Below are 25,110 nucleotides of genomic sequence, written 5' to 3' on the forward strand. Positions count from 1 at the left end.
AACATTCCATTCGCCTTCCTGATTACGTGCTGCACCTGCAAACTAACTTTTTGGGATTCATGCACAAGGAGTGGCCGCAATGCTGTGGTACCGGCTGGTCACTTTGACCCCTCCCCCTGCGTTTGTCGCCAAGATACAGAAGAAGCTGGTGGACTTCTTCTGGAACAACAGGAAGCACTGGGTCTCTGCTGCGGTCTTGAGTCTCCCGCTTGAGGAGGGCGGTCAGTCGTTGGTGTGCATCAGCGCCCAGCTCGCGACTTTCCGTCTTCAGACCCTGCAGAGATACCTTTACGTCGAGCCCCCTCCTAGGTGGTGTGCTCTGGCGAGATATTTCTTCCGCCAGCAGCGCGACCTCAATTATGACACGCAGCTCCTGTTTGTGAACTTGGGGGGTGCCAGGACCGCCCTCCGGGAGCTGCCTGTCTTTTACAGGGAACTCATCAGGGTCTGGAACAAAGTCTCCACCAAGCGCAGCTCTCCGCCGGCTGGAGTGGCGGCCGTCCTGCAGGAACCGCTGCTCGGGAATCCGTACCTCCACGGCCGAGGTTTTATGTGGCGGTCGGAAGAGAGGGCTGTGGCTGGTGAGGTGACCAGGGTCAGGGACCTGCTTGATGGCGGAGGAGCGGGCTGGATGGCGCCAGACACGCTGGCGCGGCGCCTAAATTCTGCCAACGTCCGCCACGCGGCCGATGCCATCGAGTCGCTAAAAACAGCTCTGGGCCCTGACTCCGTTAGGTGCATCGAGGAGGCTCAAGCACGTGGGGAGATCCCGTCCGAACTGACCCCCGTCCGGACGGAATTCCTCATTGGCGCCAAACCCCGGAACCTCCCTCGGGGGCCGGCGCCTCACAACTTGAGCCGCCTCGGGGAAATCCCCTCCGTGCCTTTCAGTTCCGCGCGGAGGGGTTTCCTGTACGGGCTGCTCCTGCACACCCTCAACTTTGCCATTCTCGCCGGCCGTCCGGACACGCCATGGCGTACCATCTTGCCGTCCGGAGGAGGCGGGGGTCCCCGATGGAGGGCACTCTACGCAGGGGTCCTCCCACTATTCATCGGGGACTTGGCCTGGAGGGTGGTGCACGGAGCAGTGCCGTGCAACAAATTTTTAAGCCGGTTCACGGACTCCCAGGCCGCCTGCAATTTCTGCGGTCTGGAGGAGTCCGTGTTCCATGTTTTTATTGAGTGCACGAGGTTGCAGCCCCTGTTCCATTATTTGAAGGGGCTGCTCCTGAAATTCTGGCTGCACTTCAGTCCCACTCTCCTGATCTTTGGGCACCCTGTGCGGAGGGGAGCGGGTAGGTCCGAGGGCCTCCTCGTAGGACTGCTCCTGGGCACAGCCAAGGGTGCCATCAGCCGGTCCAGGCAGCGGGCGGTCGAGGGGGTCGTTCAACCTGACTGCCTGCCTCTCTTCCGCTCTTACATCCGGTCCAGGGTGTCCTTGGAGATGGAGCACGCGGTGTCCACCGGTACGCTCGCGGCCTTCCGCGAGAGGTGGGCACCGGAGGGACTGGAGTGCATCATCACGCCCGGCAACCAAATTTTAATTTGATTTTACGTTTTAAAGTTTAATTTGTTTTCATTGCCGGTGCTTTTAGTGTCCCTCTCCCCTTTTATAGGGGGCACTGGAAAAATTTGATTTTAGCGCCCCAAAAAAACCAAAAAAAAAATAAATTTAAAAAAAAAGGGGCCTTGAAAATGTCTGCTGTGTCACCCAGGTCGGGTGGCATGGTTTTAATGTTTATGTTTTTGCAGGTAAACTCAAAAGAGTTTCATGCACAAGGACCCCCAGGTCTCTCTGCACCGCAGCATGTTGTAATTTCTCCCCATTCAAATAATATTCCTTTTTACTGTTTTTTTTCTCAAGGTGGATGACCTCACATTTTCCGACATTGTATTCCATCTACCAAACCTTAGCCCATTCGCTTAACCTATCTAAATCTCTTTGTAGCCTCTCTGTGTCCTCTGCACAACCCGCTTTCCCAATAATCTCTGTGTCATCTGCAAATTTTGTTACACTACACTCTGTCCCCTCTTCCAGGTCATCTATGTATATTGTAAACAGTTGTGGTCCCAGCACCGATCCCTGTAGCACACCACTAACCACCGATTTCCAACCCGATAAGGACCCATTTATCCCCACTCTCTGCTTTCTGTTAGCCAGCCAATTCTCGATCCATGCTAATACATTTCCTCTGACTCCACGTACCTTTATCTTCTGCAGTAACCTTTTGTGTGAATTTCTACCAACAAACATCTTCAAACATGTGATTTTTAATATCTGAACTCTTTTCGCTTAAATAGTTTTTTTTTACATTTAGGACCTTAAATTTCAGGGCTTTTTCTTCTTGTGAAAAGAATTGCTAAGTATGGAATAAAAACTGAATTACAAAGAAAATAGGCCAACAACAACAAAGCATAGCGATCGTATCGCACCTTTCCCGTAACAAAATATCCCAAAGCATTGTGAAGCCTCCAGAGAGCTTAACTCTTTTCTATTTTATTTTTCATGAGTTAAATATTTCAAAACATGACTTTTCTTACACACACACATGCTTTCCCATCTCTGATGCCATACTCAGTCGTAGTGTGAATTTCAACTGCACCTTTCCACCGAAAGGCCAATTCAGTTCTATTTCATTGGGACCTTCAACTGAACCAATACATTGACTAACCTAATAAGAAAATAAGCTTTCATAAGTTTAGCACTGTTTCTAAACTAACTAGCCACCATCCCATGAATACATAGTCTGTATCAATTTCAAGCTAAAGTAATCCCATAGGAGAGGGCATATTCATTATGTCTTTCTCATGGAGTTCAGCGGTTTTGTAAAGCTCATATTTACAGGAATTGCTCTTTCCATCTCATACCTTTGCAAGTTTGCCAGCCATTTGGTGTTTTACCAGTGTCCAATAAAATTTATGGTACGTTCTATTAGACCAGAGATTGTACCAACAGAGATCTGACTAGAGTTTGAAGAGATGTCCAACAACTTAAAAGATTTTTAAAATTTAATAATTTCTCCACCTCCCAATTTGAAGCCATTTAAAAAAAAAAATGTGTTCCTTTATATTTGAATAATTTATATTTTCTCCTTGTTTCAAGCAGCACTTGTGACATCATGACAGGGGGATGGGAACCAATGCAGGGAGAGAGAGGGAAACAAAAAGGAGACAAAAGCAAAAGACAGAATGGAGATGAGTAAAAGTGGAGGGCAGAGAAACCCAAGGCAAAAAACAAAAAGGGCCACTGAATGTAAAGGGGCTGCAGGAGGGGTCAAAACTAAAAATCATGGTTTAAAAACTAGTATTAAAACACTCTACCTCAACGCACGCAGCATTCGAAATAAAGTAAATGAGTTGACGGCACAAATCATTACAAATGGGTATGATTTGGTGGCCATTACAGAAACGTGGTTGCAGGGTGGCCAAGACTGGGAATTAAACATACAGGGGTATCTGACGATTCGGAAAGATAGACAAGAAGGGAAAGGAGGTGGGGTAGCTCTGTTAATAAAGGATGATATCAGGGCAGTTGTGAGAGACGATATTGGCTCTAATGAACAAAATGTTGAATCATTGTGGGTGGAGATTAGAGATAGTAAGGGGAAAAAGTCACTGGTGGGCATAGTTTATAGGCCCCCAAATAATAACTTCATGGTGGGGCGGGCAATAATCAAGAGAATAATGGAGGCATGTGAAAAAGGAACGGCAGTAATCATGGGGGATTTTAACCTACATATCGATTGGTCAATTCAAATCGCACGGGGTAGCCTGGAGGAGGAATTCATAGAATGCAGAAGGGATTGTTTCTTCAAACAGTATGTCACAGAACCTACAAAGGAGCAAGCTATCTTAGATCTGGTCCTGTGTAATGAGACAGGAATAATAAACAATCTCCTATTAAAAGATCCTCTCGGACAGAATGATCACAGTATGGTTGAATTTGTAATACAGATTGAGGGTGAGGAAGTAGTGTCTCAAATGAGCGTACCATGCTTAAACAAAGGGGACTACAGTGGGATGAGGGCAGAGTTGGCTAAAGTAGACTCGAAACACAGACTAAACAGTGGCACAATTGAGGAACAGTGGAGGACTTTTAAGGAGCTCTTTCATAGTGCTCAACAAAAATATATTCCAGAGAAAAACAAGGGCAGTAAGAGAAGGGATAACCAGCCGTGGATAACCAAGGAAATAAAGGAGAGTATCAAATTAAAAACCAATGCGTATAAGGTGGCCAAGGTTAGTGGGAAAATAGAAGATTGGGAGAATTTTAAACAACAGCAAAGAATGACTAAGAAAGCAATAAAGAAAGGAAAGATCGATTACGAAGGTAAACTTGCGCAAAACATAAAAATGGATAGTAAAAGCTTTTACAGATATATAAAACGGAAAAGAGTGACTAAAGTAAATGTTGGTCCCTTAGAAGATGAGAAGGGGGATTTAATAATGGGAAATGTGAAAATTGCTGAGACCTTAAACAATTATTTTGCTTCGGTCTTCACAGTGGAAGATACAGAAACCATGCCAGAAATTGCTGGTCACAGGAATGTGGGAAGGAAGGACCTTGAGACAATCACTATCACAAGGGGGGTCGTGCTGGACAGGGCTAATGGGACTCAAGGTAGACAAGTTCCCTGGTCCTGATGAAATGCATCCCAGAGTATTAAAAGAGATGGCAGAAGTTATAGCAGATGCATTCGTTATAATCTACCAAAATTCTCTGGACTCTGGGGAGGTATCAGCGGATTGGAAAGCAGCTAATGTAATGCCTCTGTTTAAAAAATGGGGCAGACAAAAGGCAGGTAACTATAGGCCGGTTAGTTTAACATCTGTAGTGGGGAAAATGCTTGAAACTATCATTAAGGAAGAAAGAGCGGGACATCTAGATAGGAATAGTGCAATCAAGCAGACGCAGCATGGATTCATGAAGGGGAAATCATGTTTAACTAATTTACTGGAATTCTTTGAGGATATAACGAGCATGGTGGATAGAGGTGTACCGATGGATGTGGTGTATTTAGATTTTCAAAAGGCATTCGATAAGGTGCCACATAAAAGGTTACTGCAGAATATAAAGGTACGTGGAGTCAGAGGAAATGTATTAGCATGGATAGAGAATTGGCTGGCTAACAGAAAGCAGAGAGTGGGGATAAATGGGTCCTTATCGGGTTGCAAATCGGTGGTTAGTGGTGTGCCACAGGGATCGGTGCTGGGACCACAACTGTTTACAATATACATAGATGACCTGGAAGAGGGGACAGAGTGTAGTGTAACAAAATTTGCAGATGACACAGAGATTAATGGGAAAGCGGGTTGTGTAGAGGACACAGAGAGGCTCCAAAGAGATTTAGATAGGTTAAGCGAATGGGCTAAGGTTTGGTAGATGGAATACAATGTCGGAAAATGTGAGGTCATCCACCTTGGGAAAAAAAACAGTAAAAAGGAATATTATTTGAATGGGGAGAAATTACAACATGCTGCGGTGCAGAGGGACCTGGGGGTCCTTGTGCATGAATCCCAAAAAGTTAGTTTGCAGGTGCAGCAGGTAATCAGGAAGGCAAATGGAATGTTGGCCTTCATTGCGAGAGGGATGGAGTACAAAAGCAGGGAGGTCCTGCTGCAACTGTACAGGGTATTGGTGAGGCTGCACCTCGAGTACTGCGTGCAGTTTTGGTCACCTTACTTAAGGAAGGATGTACTAGCTTTGGAGGGGCTACAGAGACGATTCACTAGGCTGATTCCGGAGATGAGGGGGTCACCTTATGATGATAGATTGAGTAGACTGGGTCTTTACTCGTTGGAGTTCAGAAGGATGAGGGGTGATCTTATAGAAACATTTAAAATAATGAAAGGGATAGACAAGATAGAGGCAGAGAGGTTGTTTCCACTGGTCGCGGAGACTGGAACTAGGGGGCACAGCCTCAAAATACGGGGGAGCCAATTTAAAACCGAGTTGAGAAGGAATTTCTTCTCCCAGAGGGTTGTGAATCTGTGGAATTCTCTGCCCAAGGAAGCAGTTGAGGCTAGCTCATTGAATGTATTCAAGTCACAGATAGATAGATTTTTAACCAATAAGGGAATTAAGGGTTATGGGGAGCGGGCGGGTAAGTGGAGCTGAGTCCACGGCCAGATCAGCCATGATCTTATTGAATGGCGGAGCAGGCTCGAGGGGCTAGATGGCCTACTCCTGTTCCTAATTCTTATGTTCTTATTATCATTAAATTACAGGAAGTCACGATGGCAACCATGTTATGGCCCTCTTTCCTATCTTTTGACTGGTGGGGAAGGGGCATTGCAAACACTCATGACTTTGAAAAATCTATTGAATTTATAATATTATTATAACGTGTGATCCTTTGGAAAGGAGAGAGACTGAGATAAAAATTCACTTCCATCTGAAATCCTTCTCTAGAAAAGAGAAGGCTGAGGAGTGACTGAATCAAGGTCTTTAAAATTATGAAGGGGTTCAATAGGGTAAACATAGAGAAGATGTTTCCACTTGTGGGGAGTCCAAAACTAGGGACCATAAACATAAGATAATCACCAATAAATCCAATAGGTAATTCAGAACAAACTTCTTCACATAGAACGAAGTTAGAATGTGGAACTCACGACCACAAGGAGCAATTGAGGTGAATAGTATAGATGCATTTAAGAGAAGCTAGATAAACATGAAAGAAAAAGGAATAGAACGGTTATGCTGATAGGGTGAGATAAAGTAAGGAAGGAGGAGCACTGTGCAGAGCAAAAAAACACCGGCACAGACCAGTTGGGCCGAATGGACTGTTTCTGTGCTGTAGATTCTATGTCATTCGATGTAAATTTGCACATTAAAATAATGTAATATCAATAAATTATTAACAAAGTTGTGAGTGTTTGCCGCGCAGGGCCTACTATGCAAAAGGGACAAAATCTGATCCAAGGGTATTTGATTTGGTGCTGCCTACTTCGTGTAAATATCAGATCCAAAAACTGGGGAGTGAACTGAAATTCGGGTTTGCACAACAGTGCACTCTAGAGGAGAACTGCACATTTTCTCTGATAGCCAGAGTGGACCACGTCGTCTTATTTAATTCTGACGAGATGGAACTCCTCAGGCAATTGCAAACACATTCTGAGAGAGGTTAGGTATAAAAATAGAAATAAAATAGGAAAACTAGCTAGTTGTAGCTCCCATTGTAAACATGATCATTGGTACAATAATGCCATTCTGTTCAGGCTGGGTGTACTTCATTTTCAGTTCCGAAGGGGAGGATACCTTCAGTAAAAGAGTGCTTGGAATATAATTGTGTCAAGAGGACAGAAGAGGCAGGAGAAAAAGAAGCATCAAAACCAAAGAGAAGCTGGCTGGGCAAGATTGTATCAGCCTGCTATAACTCAGGCAGTTGAAGTGCAATGTTTGTAATAAGGAAAATTTATTCTCCCTGTTCTTGCAAATGATTTGGACAAAGCAGACAAAGTTGTGTCATCAAAGGTGAAGAGTGGCCTAGATAACAGCACTGCAGTCAAAACATGTGCTACAAATTGTTAGCAATAGTGACACATACCTTGGTTTTTTGTTATGAACGTGTAAATAACTGACAAACTGAGCCAGGAGAAAAGTAACTTAAACCGTGTGCGTTATACAACAACCCAAAATGGTGTCCCCAAACCTGCATGAACCAGCATGAGTCCAGCAACTGTTAATACCTCCCGCAGGGCCCTAATGTCTGTCCTGTGAGTTGTAACAAATAAATAGAGTATAACACACCATATTTCCCCCCTTTTTAAAACCACAGTCTATGGGTTAGGAAAGTTAATTTGATTCATCCTCATTGCCAAATAATGTTGTGTACGCATAAATAACTGACAAACTGAGCCAGGAGAAAAGTAACTTAAACCATGTGTTTTATACAACAACCCAAAATGGTGTCCCCAAACCAGCATGAACCAGCAACTGTGAATAGCTCCCGCAGGATCCTAATGCCCATCCTGTGAGCTGTAACTATTAAATAGAGTATGAACACAGCATTTTTGCACCTCAATAACCTGTGAGTTGGGGAAGTGGAGAGACCTCCTCCCCACTACACATTACACTGTTAAATTACAATATTAAAAACAAACAAACTGAGGTGTTTACTGCTTTTGTCAGGGAGATGGTTTGTCTCGTGATGTTAATTGATTCCCAAGAAAGACACCAATTTATATTAACAGGTTATTATTTTCACAGAAGCCTCCTTATTCCTTGGCAGAGGACAGTGGAGTAAACACTGTAACATTGCATCACGGCCATGCTGCAAGTTATTTCATTATCTTGCAGTTGAAATAAAAGTTAGAGATTCAACATTTCACTAAAGCATTAAAGATAAAAGATTCAGGACCGAAATTGCCCCTTTCTTTCGGAGCTGTGACCATCTCAAAGAATCGTCCATGGGTCAGTAAGGACTCACCACTCGGTCAGCGCGGAGGGGCCGCCATTTTGTAAATTACCCCCCTTTATTTTGGGAGCGGTATACGGGGCCACCCCGCCCATTTTCCCACTTCATTAGGCATGCACCAACCCTTTACTGACCGGCAGCAACCCGCTTTCCGACCCTCGTGGGAAATCGTCCCGTGTGGAATCGCCCCATGGGAAATCGCCCCGTGGGAAATCGCCCCGTGTGGAATCGACCCGTGGGAAATCGCACCATGGGAAATCGCTCCGTGGGATATCGTCCCATGTGGAATCGACCCGTGGGAAATCGCCCCGTGTGGAATCGCCCCATGGGAAATCGTCCCGTGGGAAATCGCTCCGTGGGAAATCGCCCCATGTGGAATCGCCCCGTGGGAAATCGTCCCGTGGGAAATCGCTCCGTGGGAAATAGCCCCATGTGGAATCGCCCCGTGGGAAATCGCCCCGTGGGAAATCGCCCCATGTGGAATCGCCCCGTGGGAAATCGCCCCATGGGAAATCGCCCCGTGGGAAATCGCCCCGTGGGAAATCGCCCCGTGGGAAATCGCCCCGTGTGGAATCGCCCCGTGGGAAATCGCCCCGTGGGAAATCGACCTGTGGGAAATCGCCCCGTGGGAAATCGTCCCATGTGGAATCGACCCGTGGGAAATCGCCCGATGTGGAATTGCCTCGTGTGGAATCGCCCCATGGGAAATTTGCCCCGTGGAATCGCACTGTGGGAAATTGCCACGTGGAAAATTGCCTCATTGGAAATTGCCCCATGCAAAATCAGCCCGTGGGAAATTGCCCCGAGGAATCGCTCCATGTGGATTCGCCCCGTGGGAAATTGTCCCGTGGAATCGCCATGTGGGAAATCGCCCCGTGTGGAATCGCCCCCTGGGAAATCGCCCCATGGGAAATCACCCCACGTGGAACCGCCCCGTGGGAAATCGCCCCACGTGGAACCGCCCCGTCGGAAATCGCCCCGTGTGGAATCGCCCCGTGTGAAATCGCCTCGTGGGAAATCGCCTCGTGGGAAATCGCCCCACGTGGAACCGCCCCGTCGGAAATCTCCCCGTATGGAATCGCCCCACGTGTAATCGCCCCGTTGGAAATCGCCTCGTGGGAAATCGCCTCGTGGGAAATCGCCCCACGTGGAATCGCCCCGTGGGAAATCGCCCCATGGGAAATCGCCCCATGTGGAATCGTCCCGTGGGAAATCGCTTCGTGCAAAATCGCCCCGTGTGGAATCGTCCCGTGTAGATTCGCCCTTTGTAAATTCGCCCCGTGGGAAATCGCCCCGTGTGGAATCGCCCTGTGAAATCACCCCGTGTGGAATCGCCTCGTGTGGAATCGCCCCGTGGGAAATTGTCCCGTGGAATCGCCCATGTGGAATTGCCCCATGGGAAATCGCCCCACGTGGAATCGCCCCGTGGGAAATCGCCCCGTAGGAAATCGCCCCCTGGGAAATCGCACCGTGGGAAATCGCCCCACGTGGAATCACCCTGTGGGAAATCGCTTTATGCGAAATCGCCCCGTGTGGAATCGTCCCGTGTAGATTCACCCCATGTAGATTCGCCCCGTGGGAAATCACCCCGTGTGGAATCGCCCCATGGGAAATTGCCCCGTGGAATCACTCCGTGTGGATTCGCCCCGTGGGAAATTATCCCGTGGAATCGCCCCGTGTGGAATCGTCCCGTGGGAAATCGCCCCGTGGGAAATTGCCCCTTGGGAAATTGCCCTGTGGGATATCGCTCCGTGTGGAATTACCCCATGGGAAATTGCCCCGTGGGAAATTGCCCTGTGGGAAATCGCTCCGTGTGGAATTACCCCATGGGAAATTGCCCCGTGGAATCGCTCATTGGGAAATTGCCCGGTATGTAATTGCACCGTGGGAAATCGCGCCATGGGAAATTGCCCCGTGGGAAATTGCCCCGTGGGAAATCGCCCCATGGGAAATTGTCCGTGGAATCGTCCCGTGGGAAATTGCCCCGTGGGAAACCGCCCCGTGTGGAATTGTCCCGTGTGGAATCGCCCTGTGGGAAATTGCCCCGTGGGAAATCACCCCGTGTGGAATCACTCTGTGTGGAATCGCCCCATGGGAAATTGTCCCGTGGAATCACCCCGTGGGAAATTGCCCCGTCGGAAACTGCCCCGTGTGGAATCGCCCCGTGGGAAATCGCCCCGTGGGAAATCGCCCCGTGTGGAATCACTCTGTGTGGAATCGCCCCATGGGAAATTGTCCCGTGGAATCGCCCCATGGGAAATTGCCCCGTGGGAAACCGCCTCGTGTGGAATCGCCCCATGGGAAATTGTCCGTGGAATCGCCCCGTGGGAAATTGCCCCGTGGGAAACCGCCCCGTGTGGAATTGTCCCGTGTGGAATCGCCCTGTGGGAAATCACCATGTGGGAAATCGCCCCGTGGGAAATTGCCCCGTGGGAAACCCCCCCTGTGGAATCGCACCGTGGGAAATCGCCTCATGGGAAATCGCCCCGTGGGAAATTGCCCCATGGGAAATTGCCCCGTGGGAAATTGCCCCGTGGGAAATGGCCCCGCGTGGAATCGCCCCATGGGAAATTGCCCCATGGAATCACTCTGTGTGGAATCACCCCGTGGGAAATTGCCCCACGTGGAATCGCCCCGTGTGGAATCGTCCCGTGGGAAATCGCCCCGTGGGAAATCGCCCCTTGGGAAATTGCCCTGTGGGATATCGCTCCGTGTGGAATTACCCCATGGGAAATTGCCCCGTGGGAAATTGCCCTGTGGGAAATCGCTCCGTGTGGAATTACCCCATGGGAAATTGCCCCGTGGAATCGCTCATTGGGAAATTGCCCGGTATGTAATTGCACCGTGGGAAATCGCGCCATGGGAAATTGCCCCGTGGGAAATTGCCCCGTGGGAAATCGCCCCATGTGGAATCGCCCTGTGGGAAATTGCCCCGTGGGAAATCGCCCCGTGTGGAATCACTCTGTGTGGAATCGCCCCGTGGGAAATTGCCCCACGTGGAATCGCCCCGTTGGAAATCGCCTCGTGGGAAATCGCCCCGTGTGGAATTGTCCCGTGTAGATTCGCCCCGTGTAGATTCACCCCGTGGGAAATCGCCCCGTGGGAAATCGCCCCTTGGGAAATTGCCCTGTGGGATATCGCTCCGTGTGGAATTACCCCATGGGAAATTGCCCCGTGGGAAATTGCCCTGTGGGAAATCGCTCCGTGTGGAATTACCCCATGGGAAATTGCCCCGTGGAATCGCTCATTGGGAAATTGCCCGGTATGTAATTGCACCGTGGGAAATCGCGCCATGGGAAATTGCCCCGTGGGAAATTGCCCCGTGGGAAATCGCCCCATGTGGAATCGCCCTGTGGGAAATTGCCCCGTGGGAAATCGCCCCGTGTGGAATTACTCTGTGTGGAATCGCCCCATGGGAAATTGCCCCACGTGGAATCGCCCGTTGGAAATCGCCTCGTGGGAAATCGCCCCGTGTAGATTCACCCCGTGGGAAATCGCCCCATGGGAAATAGCCCCACGTGGAATCGTCCCGTGTGGAATTGCCCTGTGGGAAATTACCCTGTAGGAAATTGCCCCGTGGGAAATAGTCCCACGTGGAATCGCCCCGTGTGGAATCACCCCATGGGAAATCACCCCACGGGAAATTGCCCCATGGGAAATCGCCCCGTGGAAAATTGCTTACCGTGGAAAATTGCCCCACGTGGAATCGCCCCATGGGAAATTGCCCCGTGGGAAATCGCCCTGTGGGAAATCGCTCCGTGTTGAATTGCCCCGTGGAAAATTGCCCCGTGGAATCGCCCCGTGGGAAATCGCCCCGTGGGAAATCACCCCGTGGGAAATCACCCCGTGTGGAATTGTCCCGTGTGGAATCGCCCTGTGGGAAATCGCCACGTGGGAAATTGCCCCGTGGGAAATCGCCCCGTGTGGAATCGCCCTGTGGGAAATCGCTCCGTGTTGAATTGCCCCGTGGAAAATTGCCCCGTGGAATCGCCCCGTGGGAAATCGCCCCGTGGGAAATCACCCCGTGGGAAATCACCCCGTGTGGAATTGTCCCGTGTGGAATCGCCCTGTGGGAAATCGCCACGTGGGAAATTGCCCCGTGGGAAATCGTCCCGTGTGGAATCGCACCGTGGGAAATCGACACGTGGGAAATTGCCCCGTGGGAAATCGCCCCGTGTGGAATCGCTCTGTGGGAAATCGCCACGTGGGAAATTGCCCCGTGGGAAATCGCCCCGTGTGGAATCGCACCGTGGGAAATCGCCTCATGGGAAATCGCCCCGTGGGAAATTGCCCCGTGGGAAATTGCCCCGTGGGAAATCGTTTTGTGCGAAATCGCCTCATGATAAATCGCCCCATGGGAAATTGCCCCGTGGAATCACCCCGTGGGAAATCACCCCGTGGGAAATCGCTTTGTGCGAAATCGCCCCATGAAAAATCGCCCCGTGTGGAATCGCCCCGTGGGAAATTGCCCCACGTAATATCGCCCCGTGTGAAATTGCCCCGTGTGGAATCGCCCCGTGGGAAATCGTCCCGTGTGGAATCGCCCCGTGGGAAATTGCCCCGTGTGGAATCGCCCCGTGGGAAATTGCCCCATGGAGTCACTCCATGTGGAATCGCCCTGTGTGGAATTGCCCCATGGGAAATCGCCCCACGTGAAATCGCCTCGTGGGAAATCGCCCCGTGGGAAATCGCCCCACGTGAAATCGCCCCGTGGGAAATCGCCTCGTGGGAAATCGTTCCGTGGGAAATCACCCTGTGCGAAATCACCCCATGTGGAATCGCCCTGTGGGAAATTGCCCCATGGGAAATCGCCCCGTGTGAAATTGCCCCGTGTGGAATCGCCCCGTGGGAAATCGCCCAGTGGGGAATCACTCCGTGGGAAATCACCCCATGGGAAATCGCCCCGTGGGGAATCGCCTCGTGGGAAATTGCCCCGTGTGGAATCGCCCCGTGGAAAATCGTCCCGTGTGGAATCGCCCCGTGGGAAATTGCCCCATGGAATCACATTGGCTGCAGTGTGTACCATCTATAAGATGCACTGCAGCAACTCGCCATGGCTTCTCCGGCAGCACCTCCCAAACCCATGGCATCTACCACCTAGAAGGACAAGGGCAGTGGGCACAAGGGAGCACCATCCCCTGCAAGCTCCCCTCCAAGTCATACACCATCCTGACTTGGAATTATGTCGCCGTTCCTTCATCATCACTGGATTAAAATCCTGGAACTCCCTCCCTAACAGCACTGTGGGAGTACCTTCAACACATGGACTGCAATGGTTCAAGAAGGTGGCTCTCCACCACCTTCTCAGGGGCAATTCGGGATGCGCAATAAATTCTAGCCTTATCAGCAACGCCCACATTCCAGGAATGAATTTTAAAAAAATGTGTTCCTCTTGGAGAAATGTGAATCCTTCCCACTAAGAAGGATATTAATCCCTTATACAGGAGCTGAGATAAAACAGGCATCCAATCATACAGCAATGAAAAAGATTAGCACAATGGCAGCTATAACAACCATCAAATTAACACATCAGTGTTAATATTGGGGGTGATTTTAACCCTACACATCCTGCAGAAACCAGGCAGGTGGGCAGTTAAAATCGTCCCAGTTACTTATCTGCCCTGGAGTCATCAGAAGCTAGCAGCATCCAATTTTCACTTGCTCTTCTGAGCAGGCAGTAAATACAGCCATCGGAAGCCAGCAGGGTCCTTAACAAAAGAGGAATGTTGGGTTCCGATGATGTCATCAGGACCCACCTGCAATTTTAACTAGGCAGCCTGAGTGGGAAGTGGCAGTGAGTTTCACACCAGGCCAACCCAGTGGCTAAGAAGATAAGGGCCAGAATGGGCCCAAAGAGGTCATTTTATCGGCCCCACAGGAAAGCTTAAAGCTCCACTGCCACGGTCTTGCCACCTCCTCTCTATCGCGGGAACTCCCATGGTTCTCCGGCAGCCAATCCTGCCATCAGCAGGCAGCCACCAGGTACCCCCTCCCCGATATGTTGCCACTTCCCGACAACTTCCTGCCTGGAGTAGATGGAAAATTGGCTGGTGACATTTAAAAGAGGCACAGGCGTTAAATATCCTGGGACTCATTTTTGGAGCAGTGAGTGAGTTACTAGCTGGTAATGCTGTTCACCCACCCAAAATTGTCCCAGAGTTAAAATCAGGGGCTATAATTTTTTTAATGATTGCTTTGGGTAAGTATTTGGATACTTAGCCAGTTGGTAATCTAAAAAATGATGTCAAAAATCCAGGAGGGACTAAACTTTCAGTGATTGAAAATTACTTTTGTCATTAATTCATATATATTACATATTGTTATTTCCAGTTCCTTATCTGTCACTTAAAACTAAGAAAATATTAATTGATCTTAGCAAAGTTTATACATCAACCAAATTTTTATTCACTAACTGCACGTACAGCACCGACACGCTACACTGTCTGTCTAAATTGGTGAATAGTCACGGTCATGCCTATTAACCCATTTAAAGAGCATCTGTTAATTTGATTTTGTACCAAATTGGCAGCCATTCTAAGGTAAAGCACATCATATAAATGATACAGATATGTTTACTTCACTATTACCTTGTGCTAAAAATACCTGCCAGCTAATGCCAGTTTTGAACTGACAGGCTGTGAATCAGAATGATTCTAATAAGGCTGATGTAAAAGGTTCAATTTGTGTCCTACTGTGCAACAAGGTGATTGGACTCCTACAGGCAAAATATACAATGTAAAAGCACAGGACAATCAGATTTACTTTGGATCAATATAACTTAACTGAATTGATCTCCTGCATGACCAGGGTGTGCTGAATGTTTGATTACAGATAATTGCTTAAGGCAAGCCATGAAAGCTGGATTATTTTCTAGAGGAGTGAATGGAGAAGTAGGAAAATAATCAGGAGTTAGATCAACACAACACTGCTTGTTGCATTGGACTGCATATGACTTTAAACCAGTTATAATAGTTAGCATAGGGTAGCAAATGTAATCATTTTTATTGTATCGGTAAGGAGAAAATTAGTCGAAAAGTTAATGGGGTTAGTCTTAACTTTTAGCGCCGATTTACAATAGATGATAGTGAAGCTGCTGCCCATTTTACATCTCGACTGATTTTCTTTTCTCTTGAAGTCAGTGGAGAAAAAAATTCGGACGAGATGTAAAGCGGCTGACCATTTAACGAGCACCAATTTTCTGCCCAGCGATAAAAGTTAAAATTACCCCGGTTAATCATTTTACTTTCAACGCCTGAATTGCATTCCTTTATTTATGACCTGGTTTTGTGTCCAGCTGCTGGGTGCTGTTGTTGTATAATTTTATTATATGGTATTACTGTAAAGTTGGAATATTTGTTCATTCAATATTTTGTGAAAAAATGATTTTATCATTGTAAATTGTATTTAGGGGAAAAGATGTTGCAATGCTAAAACAAGAAAGCGGTTGAACTTTCTTGCAACATGAAGGCATAACAACCACAGGAACATAGGGACAGGAGTAGGCCATTCAGCCCCTCGAGTCTGTTCCACCATTCAATCAGATCATGGCAGATCTGTACCTCAACTCTAGTTACCCACTTTCGCGCCTCATCGAAACTGGCACTGAAAGTCCTGGCGAGAAGCTGGAAGCTGGCCGCTGCCTGGAAGTACTTACCGGCGCAATTGCTGCCCTTCTGGGGCGCTAACAGGGGCGGCAGAAAACCGAAAATCCAGCCTCACATTTCGTAGTTTCTCACCATTAAGAAAATATTCTGATTTCTCTTTCTTGGATCCAAACTGGATGATCTCACACTTCCCCACATTGAACTCCAACTACGACAATTTTATCTGTCTAAGTCCCTTTGTAACTTCCTCTTCCTATCAACGCAACTTACTGTGCCTCTTAACTTCAAATTTAAGATGCTTTTTAAAAGATACTATTGTGTTCCTAACACAGATAAGAGTGCACAAAGGGAGATTAAAGTAACAGTGACCTCAGTCTTTATTAAGACACTCCAAAGTGAGGAACAGGCCTTAGGGGCCGGCTTATATACAGTGCTCCGAAGGGATGCTGGGATCCCTTGGGACTTCAGGGGATGCACTCCCTGCTGGCAGAACATGGGAGTGCATGCTTTACAGATACACAACATCACTCCCCCGCAAAGCCAAAGTGAAAACTATTTACAAGGTGAGGCTGTCAGGAGCCTTTCTTTCCCTGGTGGACCGCCTCGATACAAATGTCTGTTCTGGTGTGTTGACTGTGCCCTCACTAGGCTGGCGTGTTGTTGGCCCTGCAGGGCTGCTGGGTGAACCTGGCCTTGCTGGGCTGTTGGACGTGATGGGTTTGATTTCCTGGTCTGGTGTGGTGTCGTTTTCCTTTCGGTGTGTGTTGTGGGCTCGAAAAAGGTGGTGTCTGCTGTGGGTTGTTCAGGGCAGTCTGTGAACCGCAGCCTCGTTTGGTCCAGGTGCTTTCTGCAAATTTGTCCATTGTCTAGTTTGACTACAAACATCCTACTCCCTTCTTTAGCTATCACCATGCCCGCGATCCACTTGGGACCATATCCATAGTTTAGCACATAAACAGAGTCATTCAGATCAATTTCCCGTGACACAGTGGCGCGACCATCGTTTACATTTTGTTGCTGCCGCCTGCTCTCTACCTGATCATACAGGTTGGGCTGAACCAGCGAGAGTCTGGTTTTAAGTGTCCTTTTCATGAATAGCTCAGCTGGGGGCACCCCTGTGAGCGAGTGGGGTCTTGTGTGGTAGCTGAACAGTACTCGGGACAGGCGGGTTTGGAGTGAGCCTTCTGTGACTCATTTAAGGCTCTGTTTGACTGTTTGTACTGCCCGCTCTGCCTGCCCATTGGAGGCTGGTTTAAACTGGGCCGAGTTGACATGTTTGATCCCATTGCGGGTCATGAATTCTTTAAATTCGGCACTGGTGAAACATGGCCTGTTGTCACTGACCAGTACGTCAGGCAGGCCGTAGGTGGCAAACATGGCCCTCAGGCTTTCAATGGTGGCGGTGCTTCCCAACATTATTTCACATTCAATCCGTTTTGAAAAAGCATCCACCACCACCATGAACATTTTACCAAGAAACGGGCCCGCATAGTCGACATGGATCCTCGACCATGGTCTGGAGGGCCAGGACCACAAACTTAGTGGTGCCTCCCTGGGTGCGTTGCTCAACTGAGCACACACGCTGAATTGCCGTACACAGGACTCTAAGTCAGAGTCGATACAGGGCCACCACACGTGGGATCTGGCTAACGCTTTCATCATTACTATACCCGGGTGTGTGCTGTGGAGATCCGAGAAGAATGTCTCCCTGCCCTTTTTGGGTAGCACTACGCGGTTACCCCACAAAAGGCAGTCTGCCTGAATGGACAGCTCGTCCTTTCGCCGCTGGAACGGCTTGATTAGCTCTTGCATTTCAACGGGGATGGTGGCCCAGCTCCCACGCAGTACACAGTTTTTTACTTGGGACAGCAGAGGATCTTGGCTGGTCTAAATCCTAATCTGGCGGGTCGTGACAGCTGATTTATCATTTTCAAACGCTTCTGTGACCATCAACAAGTCTGCGGGCTGCGCCACCATCAACAAGTTTGCAGGCTGCGCCATTTCCACCCCCGAGGTGGGCAATGGTAGCCGACTAAGAGCATCCGCACAGTTCTCGGTGCCTGGTCTGTGGCGGATGGTATAGTTATACGCTGATAGCGTGAGTGCTTACCTTTGTATGCGGGCTGAGGCAATAATATTTAACCCCTTGTTTACAGTGAACAAGGATATGAGGAGCTTGTGATCGGTTTCCAGCTCAAATTTGAGGCCAAACAGGTACTGATGCATTTTCATTACCCCGAACACACACGCTAATGCCTCTTTCTCAATCATGCTGTAGGCCCTCTCGGCCTTAGACAAGCTCCTGGAGGCATAGGCGACAGGTTGCAACTTCTCCGCAATGGTAGCTTGTTGTAATACACACCCGACTCCGTACGACGATGCATCACATGCTAACACAAGTCTTTTACACGGGTTGTACAATACAAGCAGCTTGTTGGAGCATAAAATGTTTCTGGCTTTCTCAAAAGCAATTACTTGGTTTTTTTCCCCATAACCAGTTCTCACCTTTACACAATAACACATATAGGGGCTCTAAGAGGGTGCTTAACCCCGGTAAGAAGTTACCAAAATAGTTGAGGAGTCCCAGGAACAACCGCAGCTCCGTGACGTTCTGTGGCCTGGGCGCGTTCCTGATAGCCTCTGTCTTGGCATCTGTGGGCCGAATGCCGTCCACCGTGATCTTTCTCCCAAGAAACTCCACTTCTGTTGCCATGAAGATGTATTTCGACCTCTTCAGCCGCAGCCCTACGCAATCCAATCGCTGGAGTACTTCCTCGAGGTTTTATAGGTGCTCGACGGTGTCCCAACCCGTGACCAATATGTCGTCCTGGAAAACCACGGTGCGTGGTACCGACTTGAGTAGGCTCTCCATGTTTCTCTGGAAGATCGCTACAAGCAGCTTGTTGGAGCATAAAATGTTTCTGGCTTTCTCAAAAGCAATTACTTGGTTTTTTCCCCATAACCAGTTCTCACCTTTACACAATAACACATATAGGGCATCTGTTGGAGATGAACAGTCTCTTGTGCGTGTTGATGCAGGTGAGGCCCTTCAAAGACTCCTCCAGCTCCTGCGTCATGTAGGCTGAAGTCAGGTCGAGCTTGGTGAACGTCTTGCCTCCTGCCAGCGTCGCAAATAGGTCGTCTGCCTTAGGTAGCGGGTATTGGTCCTGTAGCGAGAAACGATTAATAGTTACTTTATAATCGCCGCAAATCCTGACTGTGCCATCACTTTTGAGTACTGGAACAATCGGGCTGGCCCACTCGCTGAATTCCACTGGGGAGATGATGCCCTCACGTTGCAGCCTTGTCCAGCTCGATTTCCACTCTCTTCCCTCATCATGTGAGATACCGCTCCTGCCTTGTGGTGAATGGGTCGTGCCTCTGGGATCAAGTGGATCCGCACCTTCGCCCTGGAAAAGTTTCCAATGCCTGGCTCAAAAAGGGTAGGAAATTTGTTAAGAACCTAGGTACATAAGGCCTCATCGACATGTGATAGCACTCGGATATCATCGCAGTTCCAGCGGATTTTGCCCAGCCAGCTCCTTCCAAGCAGTGTGGGGCCATCGCCCAGAACAATCCAGAGTGGCAATTTGTGCACCGTGCCCTCGTAGGTGGCCCTGACCATGGCGCTGCCCAGGACAGTGATAAGCTCTTTGGTGTACGTTCTCAGTTTCGTGTGGATGGGGCTCAGGGCTGGTCTGAATGCCTTGTTGCACCACAGTCTCACAAACATCTTTTTATTCATCATGGATTGGCTAGCGCCAGTGTCCAGTTCCATGGCTACGGGTAAGCCATTCAATTTTACGTTTAGCATTATTGGTGGACATTTCATCGAAAATGTGTGTACCCTGTGTACTTCAGCATCTGCATCCTCTCTCTGAGGCTCGAAATTGCTTTGATCCACCATGGACCGATCTTCCTCTGCCACGTGGTGGTTAGCAGGTTTTGCAGCTCATCTGCAAGTTCGTTGGAGGTGCCCCATTGTTCCACAGCTCTTGCAAACATACCATCTGAAGCAGCATGAATAGGCTGAATGGAAACCACCACAATACCAACAAGGTGTGAATTGCCTTGCATTCATCCTTTGTTGCGGACTCTGAGTCATCTGGGTCACCTGAGGCCTGCTGGCAGTTGCAGACTCGTGGTTTCTGCCCTGTACATTTCTGCTCGCAAACACAGTTCAAGTTAATTTATGAACATTGCTAGCACTTGTGTGCTGAGAGATTTGTTTAGTGTTATGACTGGTGGACATAAACGCCTGTGCTATCGCAATGGCCTTACTGAGGGTTGGTGTCTCTGCAGTCAAAAGTTTTCATAGGATGGCCTCGTGGCCAATGCCCAGTACAAAAAAGTCTCTGAGCATTTGCTCCAGGTAGCCATCAAACTTACATTGTCCTGCAAGTCACCTTAGCTCGGCGATGTAGCTCGCCACTTCCTGACCTTCAGATCGCTGGCACTTGTAGAACCGATACATCGCCATCAGCACGCTCTCCCTCGGGTTAAGATGCTCCCGAACCAGTGTACACAGCTCCTCATACGACTTATCTGTGGGTTTCACTGGAGGCAGAATATTCTTCATGAGGCTGTAGGTCGGTGCCCCGCAGACCGTGAGGAGGACCGCTTTCCTTTTTACAGCACTTCCTTCTCCGTCCAGCTAGTTAGCTGCAAAGTACTGGTCTAGCCATTCGACATCGGCTTCCTGGTCCTGGTCCAAGAACCTCTCCAGGATGCCCACAGTTTGCTGCATCTTTGCGTTGGATTCGTATACTCGTTGCCAGTTATTGTGTTCCTAACAGGGAGATTAAAGTAACAGTGACCTCAGTCTTTATTAAGACACTCCAGAGTGAGGAACAGGCCTTAGGGGCCGGCTTATATACAGTGCTCCCAAGGGATGCTGGGATCCCTTGGTACTTCAGGGGATGCACTCCCTGGTGGGGGAACATGGGAGTGCATGCTTTATAGATACACTACACCGACCTCTTTGACCACACTTTTGTTCACCTGTCCTAATATCTCCTTCTGTGGCTCTATGCCAAATTCTGTCTGATAAAACTCCTGTGAAGCACCTTGGGACATTTTACTACATTAAAGGCGCTATATAAATGGAAGTTTTTGTTGTTGATTACCATTATCTGAGGGCAGTTCTTCGTCTAAATTGATTTCAGTGAAATCTATTGTCTTACTTTTAATGAAAAGCTTTTTGAAAGAATCATCAGTTTTCTGGCCACTTTTCTACGCAAAATAAAATTTGCAACTTTTGACTCCTATGAAATAGAATCACAGCCACAACTGGATAAATTATATGCTAATCTAAACTAAAATCTCAAGGATATATTTTCTAACATTGGCCAGCATGCTATCATGTCATATTGCTGAGGTACTTGTCTGAAGCTTGCTGCTCCCAGCAGAGATGTTCCAATCCACTAATACGCCTGACAAATTTTATAATGAAATTGTCAGTTCTTAACTAGGTCACCACCTGGATTAGTTCATTCTGCTACATCCTATGTTCCCCTCCTCCCACCCTGCACTTATGGTCCGTCAGCTTCTGTTAACATATATTAGGAGCCCTATTTGTAGCAGTACTGCAAATGACTGGTATAGTTCATCATTCTTTCTGCCAAAAACAGAGGTAGGATTATCCTATTTACACTACAGTCACAGTGGGGCATCTGTGATCATTGATGATAGCATGTGCATGGGCCTAGCAGCTTTACAAATTGAAAAAAATAGGTAAATGCCAATAGATGATGTCAGAAGTAGCTTATTACTTCGGTCGAATGGCCTTTTCAACCTCATGTAGAGTTGCGTTGTACTGAGATCGTGGCGCGTAGCATGCTGTGGGATGGAGTCAAGTACACTCAAGGCCTCCTTAAAGAAGTTCAACATCCCCACCGACACTTGGGAATCACTGGCGCAAGATTGCTCAAAATGGAAGAGAATAATCCATGAGGACGTCGAACATTTCGCTGGGAGCAACGGAGACCAAGCGCATACAGTGGAAGGAGCATATGTCAACCCAAGCACTTCAACAAACCGGCACTTCAACCAACGTACTTTCAACCACCATCTGTTCAACCTGCGACAGAGACTAGCTCCCGCATTGGACTTAACAGTCACCTGACAACTCATTTTTAATGTGGAAGCAAGTCACCCTCGACTCCGAGGGACTGCCTATGATGATGATGATGATGATGATTACTTTGGAGTGGACACGATGAGCAAACGGAGATTCACTCACTCTGTGCTTGAATTTTGTGAATCCTTCTGACTGAAATATAGTGCTCAAGTTTCGGCCTGAGTTCCTATTTTTTTGGAGCAACTAGTTTAGAATGGAGCATCTTAGAAATTGCAATTCTCTTCATTTAGTTTGCTCCAGTTCTAGTGAGTTAGAACAGTTTCATATTAGAACAGATTTTTCAAAAGGGAGCGTGTCCAGCCACTTACGCCTGTTTTGCAAGTTTAAGCAGCGAAAACTTACTCCAAACTAACTTAGAATGGAGTAAGTATAGATTTTTGTACGCTCAGAAAAACCTTGCCTGCACTTATAAATCAGGCGTAGAGAATGAGAGATGGGCGGGGGGGAAGGGGGGGTTTAAAAACATTAAACACTTCACTTTTACAAATAACAAGCCATCATCAATAATAAATGATAAATAAATCAATAAATCAACCAATAAAATCAAAAAAAATGAAAACATTAAAAATAAAAAAATAATTAAGAAGTCAATCAATAAATAAAAAATTAAGTTTCTACTCACCGACTGTAGCACTGGGAGCCCTCCAACAGCGTACTGGGACGTTCCCCCCCCCACCCCGCCCAGTGTCTCTCGCTCTGCCTCTGTCAGTGTCTCTCTCTTTGTCAGTGTCTCTCTCTCTCTCTCTCCCTCTTTCTCGCTCTCTCTCTGTCAGTGTCTCTTTCTCTCTCTCTCTCTGTCAGTGTCTCTCTCTCTCTCTCTCTCCCTCTTTCTCGCTCTCTCTCTGTCAGTGTCTCTCTCTCTCTCTCTCTCTCTGTCAGTGTCTCTCTCTCTCTCTGTTAGTGTCTCTCTGTGTTTCTGACAGCGAGGGGGTCAGGAGGGGGAGGGAGCAGGGGGAGGGGGAAGGCAGGGGAGTGGGGAGGGGGAAGGGGGAGGGAGGGAGGAGAGGAGGGGGGAGAGGAGGTGGAGGGGAGAGGAGGAGGGGGAGAGGAGGAGGAGGGAAGAGGAGGAGGAGGAGGAGGAGGGGGGAGGGAGAGAGGGGGAAGGAGGGAGGGAGAGGAGGGAGGGGGAGAGGGAGGAGAGGAGGGGGGAGAGCGGGGAGAGAAGGGGGAGGGAGGGGAGGGAAGAGAGGAGGGGGGAGAGGAGGGGGAGGGAGGGAGAGGAGGGAAGAGAGGAGGGAGGGAGAGGAGGGGGAGAGGAGGGGGAGGGAGGGATGGGGAGAGGAGAGGGAGGGAGGGGGAAGGAGGGGGAAGGTGGGAGGTAGGGGGTGAGAGGAGGGGGAGGGAGAGAGGGAGGGGGGGTGAGGAGGGGGAGTGGGGGAAGAGGAGAGGGGGGAGAGGGAGGCTGAATGGGTTGACGACAATGTGGAGGGGGGCGTGGAGCTAAACGGGAGGCGGGGGGGGAGCGGGAGCTAAACAGGGGGGAGGGAAGCAGGCCCAAGTCCTATCTTCGCCCTGGCAGCCCATTGGGCCAGGGCAAGGGGCGGCGTGCTTCGGGCCCCTCCCACACAGCCTCAGGGGCCTGGAGCTACTGCACATGCGCGCACACTCTAGCACGCATGTGCAGAGGTCCCGGCACTGTTTTCAGCGCCGGGACCTGGCTCCGCCCTCCACCGTTCTGCGGCGCTGCACCAAAGGCCTGGATCGACCAGACGGAGGGGAGAATACCAAGGTAAATATTGGCGCCGTTTCTGTTCTAAAAAGTCGGCGCATCACACGAAGATGCGCCGTTCTAACTCCGGGGGCAAACTTGGGCCCATACTTTCATGAGTAATAGTCAAAATAAGAAATTCAATTGCGGGGTGCCCATTTATCAGAGTAGATCAATACAGAGGGATTCAGCTACTGCACTGCAGAGGGACTGGAAGTGTGAAATCTAAAAGAAGTTAATATATTTATGGAATCAGCAAAAGAGTGGCTAGGGTTGGATGTTGAGTGTCGAATGTCATCAATATGAACAAAGAACAGGAAGAGATAATAAAGCCTGGGGGACTCCTAAGTTAATGAAAAAGAGTTAAAGTGCAGCAGATATAGAATGACTTAAGATGAAACTAGATAGCCATGAGCATAGCTTTGCTGAGAGATCTCATGATGGTAACATTAGAAATGCATGGTGCCAGATCTTGTCAGAGGCTTGGACATGTGCAAAGCAATGACAGGGAATTCCCAAAGTGCTCAAGGGCAGAGTTGGAGAAGTGCATGGCAAAAATATCAGTATCGGAATATGGATGCTGAAAATCATGCTGGCAACAAAGAATAGATGATATCGTTCAAAATGATGAATAATCGGAGAATTACCTGCTGCATCCAAAATGTGAGAAAATACAGATATAAAGATAAAAAAGCAGTAATTAGAAAGGTAAGGCTGATCATTTTAAGAATAGAGTTTGCATGAGCAAACTTCGAAGGAGAATTAAAAGTAGATTTAGATTAATAGGACGGGGAAGTTCAGAGGCACACATCTTGAGAATAATAGGAGCGATGTCATCAGGACCAGGGATCTTATTAGAGTCCTGAATTAGACAAACCTTCAAGGACAAAACCTGTTGTTGTTCAGAATAATCATTCAGAATGGAGCTATGAAGGAAGGTCCTTTAACAAGATTAGAGTCGGACGAGAAAAGTAAGCCTAAAGTTCAGCTTTCTCTTTACATAAGAGTATTGGAACATTATAAATAGGAGCAGGAATAGGCCATGCAGCCTTTTGAGCCTGCTCCGCCATTCAATAAGATCATGGTTAATCTTCTATCTCAGCATTATCTTCCCACACGATCCCCATATCCTTTGATTCCCTTCATGGTACATCAGTCATTGAAAGTTGGCATGCAGGTACAGCAGGCGGTGATGAAGGCAAATGGCATGTTGGTCTTCATAGTGAGAGGATTTGAGTACAG

Source organism: Pristiophorus japonicus, chromosome 4 (genome assembly GCF_044704955.1).
Source record: "Pristiophorus japonicus isolate sPriJap1 chromosome 4, sPriJap1.hap1, whole genome shotgun sequence".
Taxonomy (NCBI): Eukaryota; Metazoa; Chordata; class Chondrichthyes; family Pristiophoridae; genus Pristiophorus; species Pristiophorus japonicus.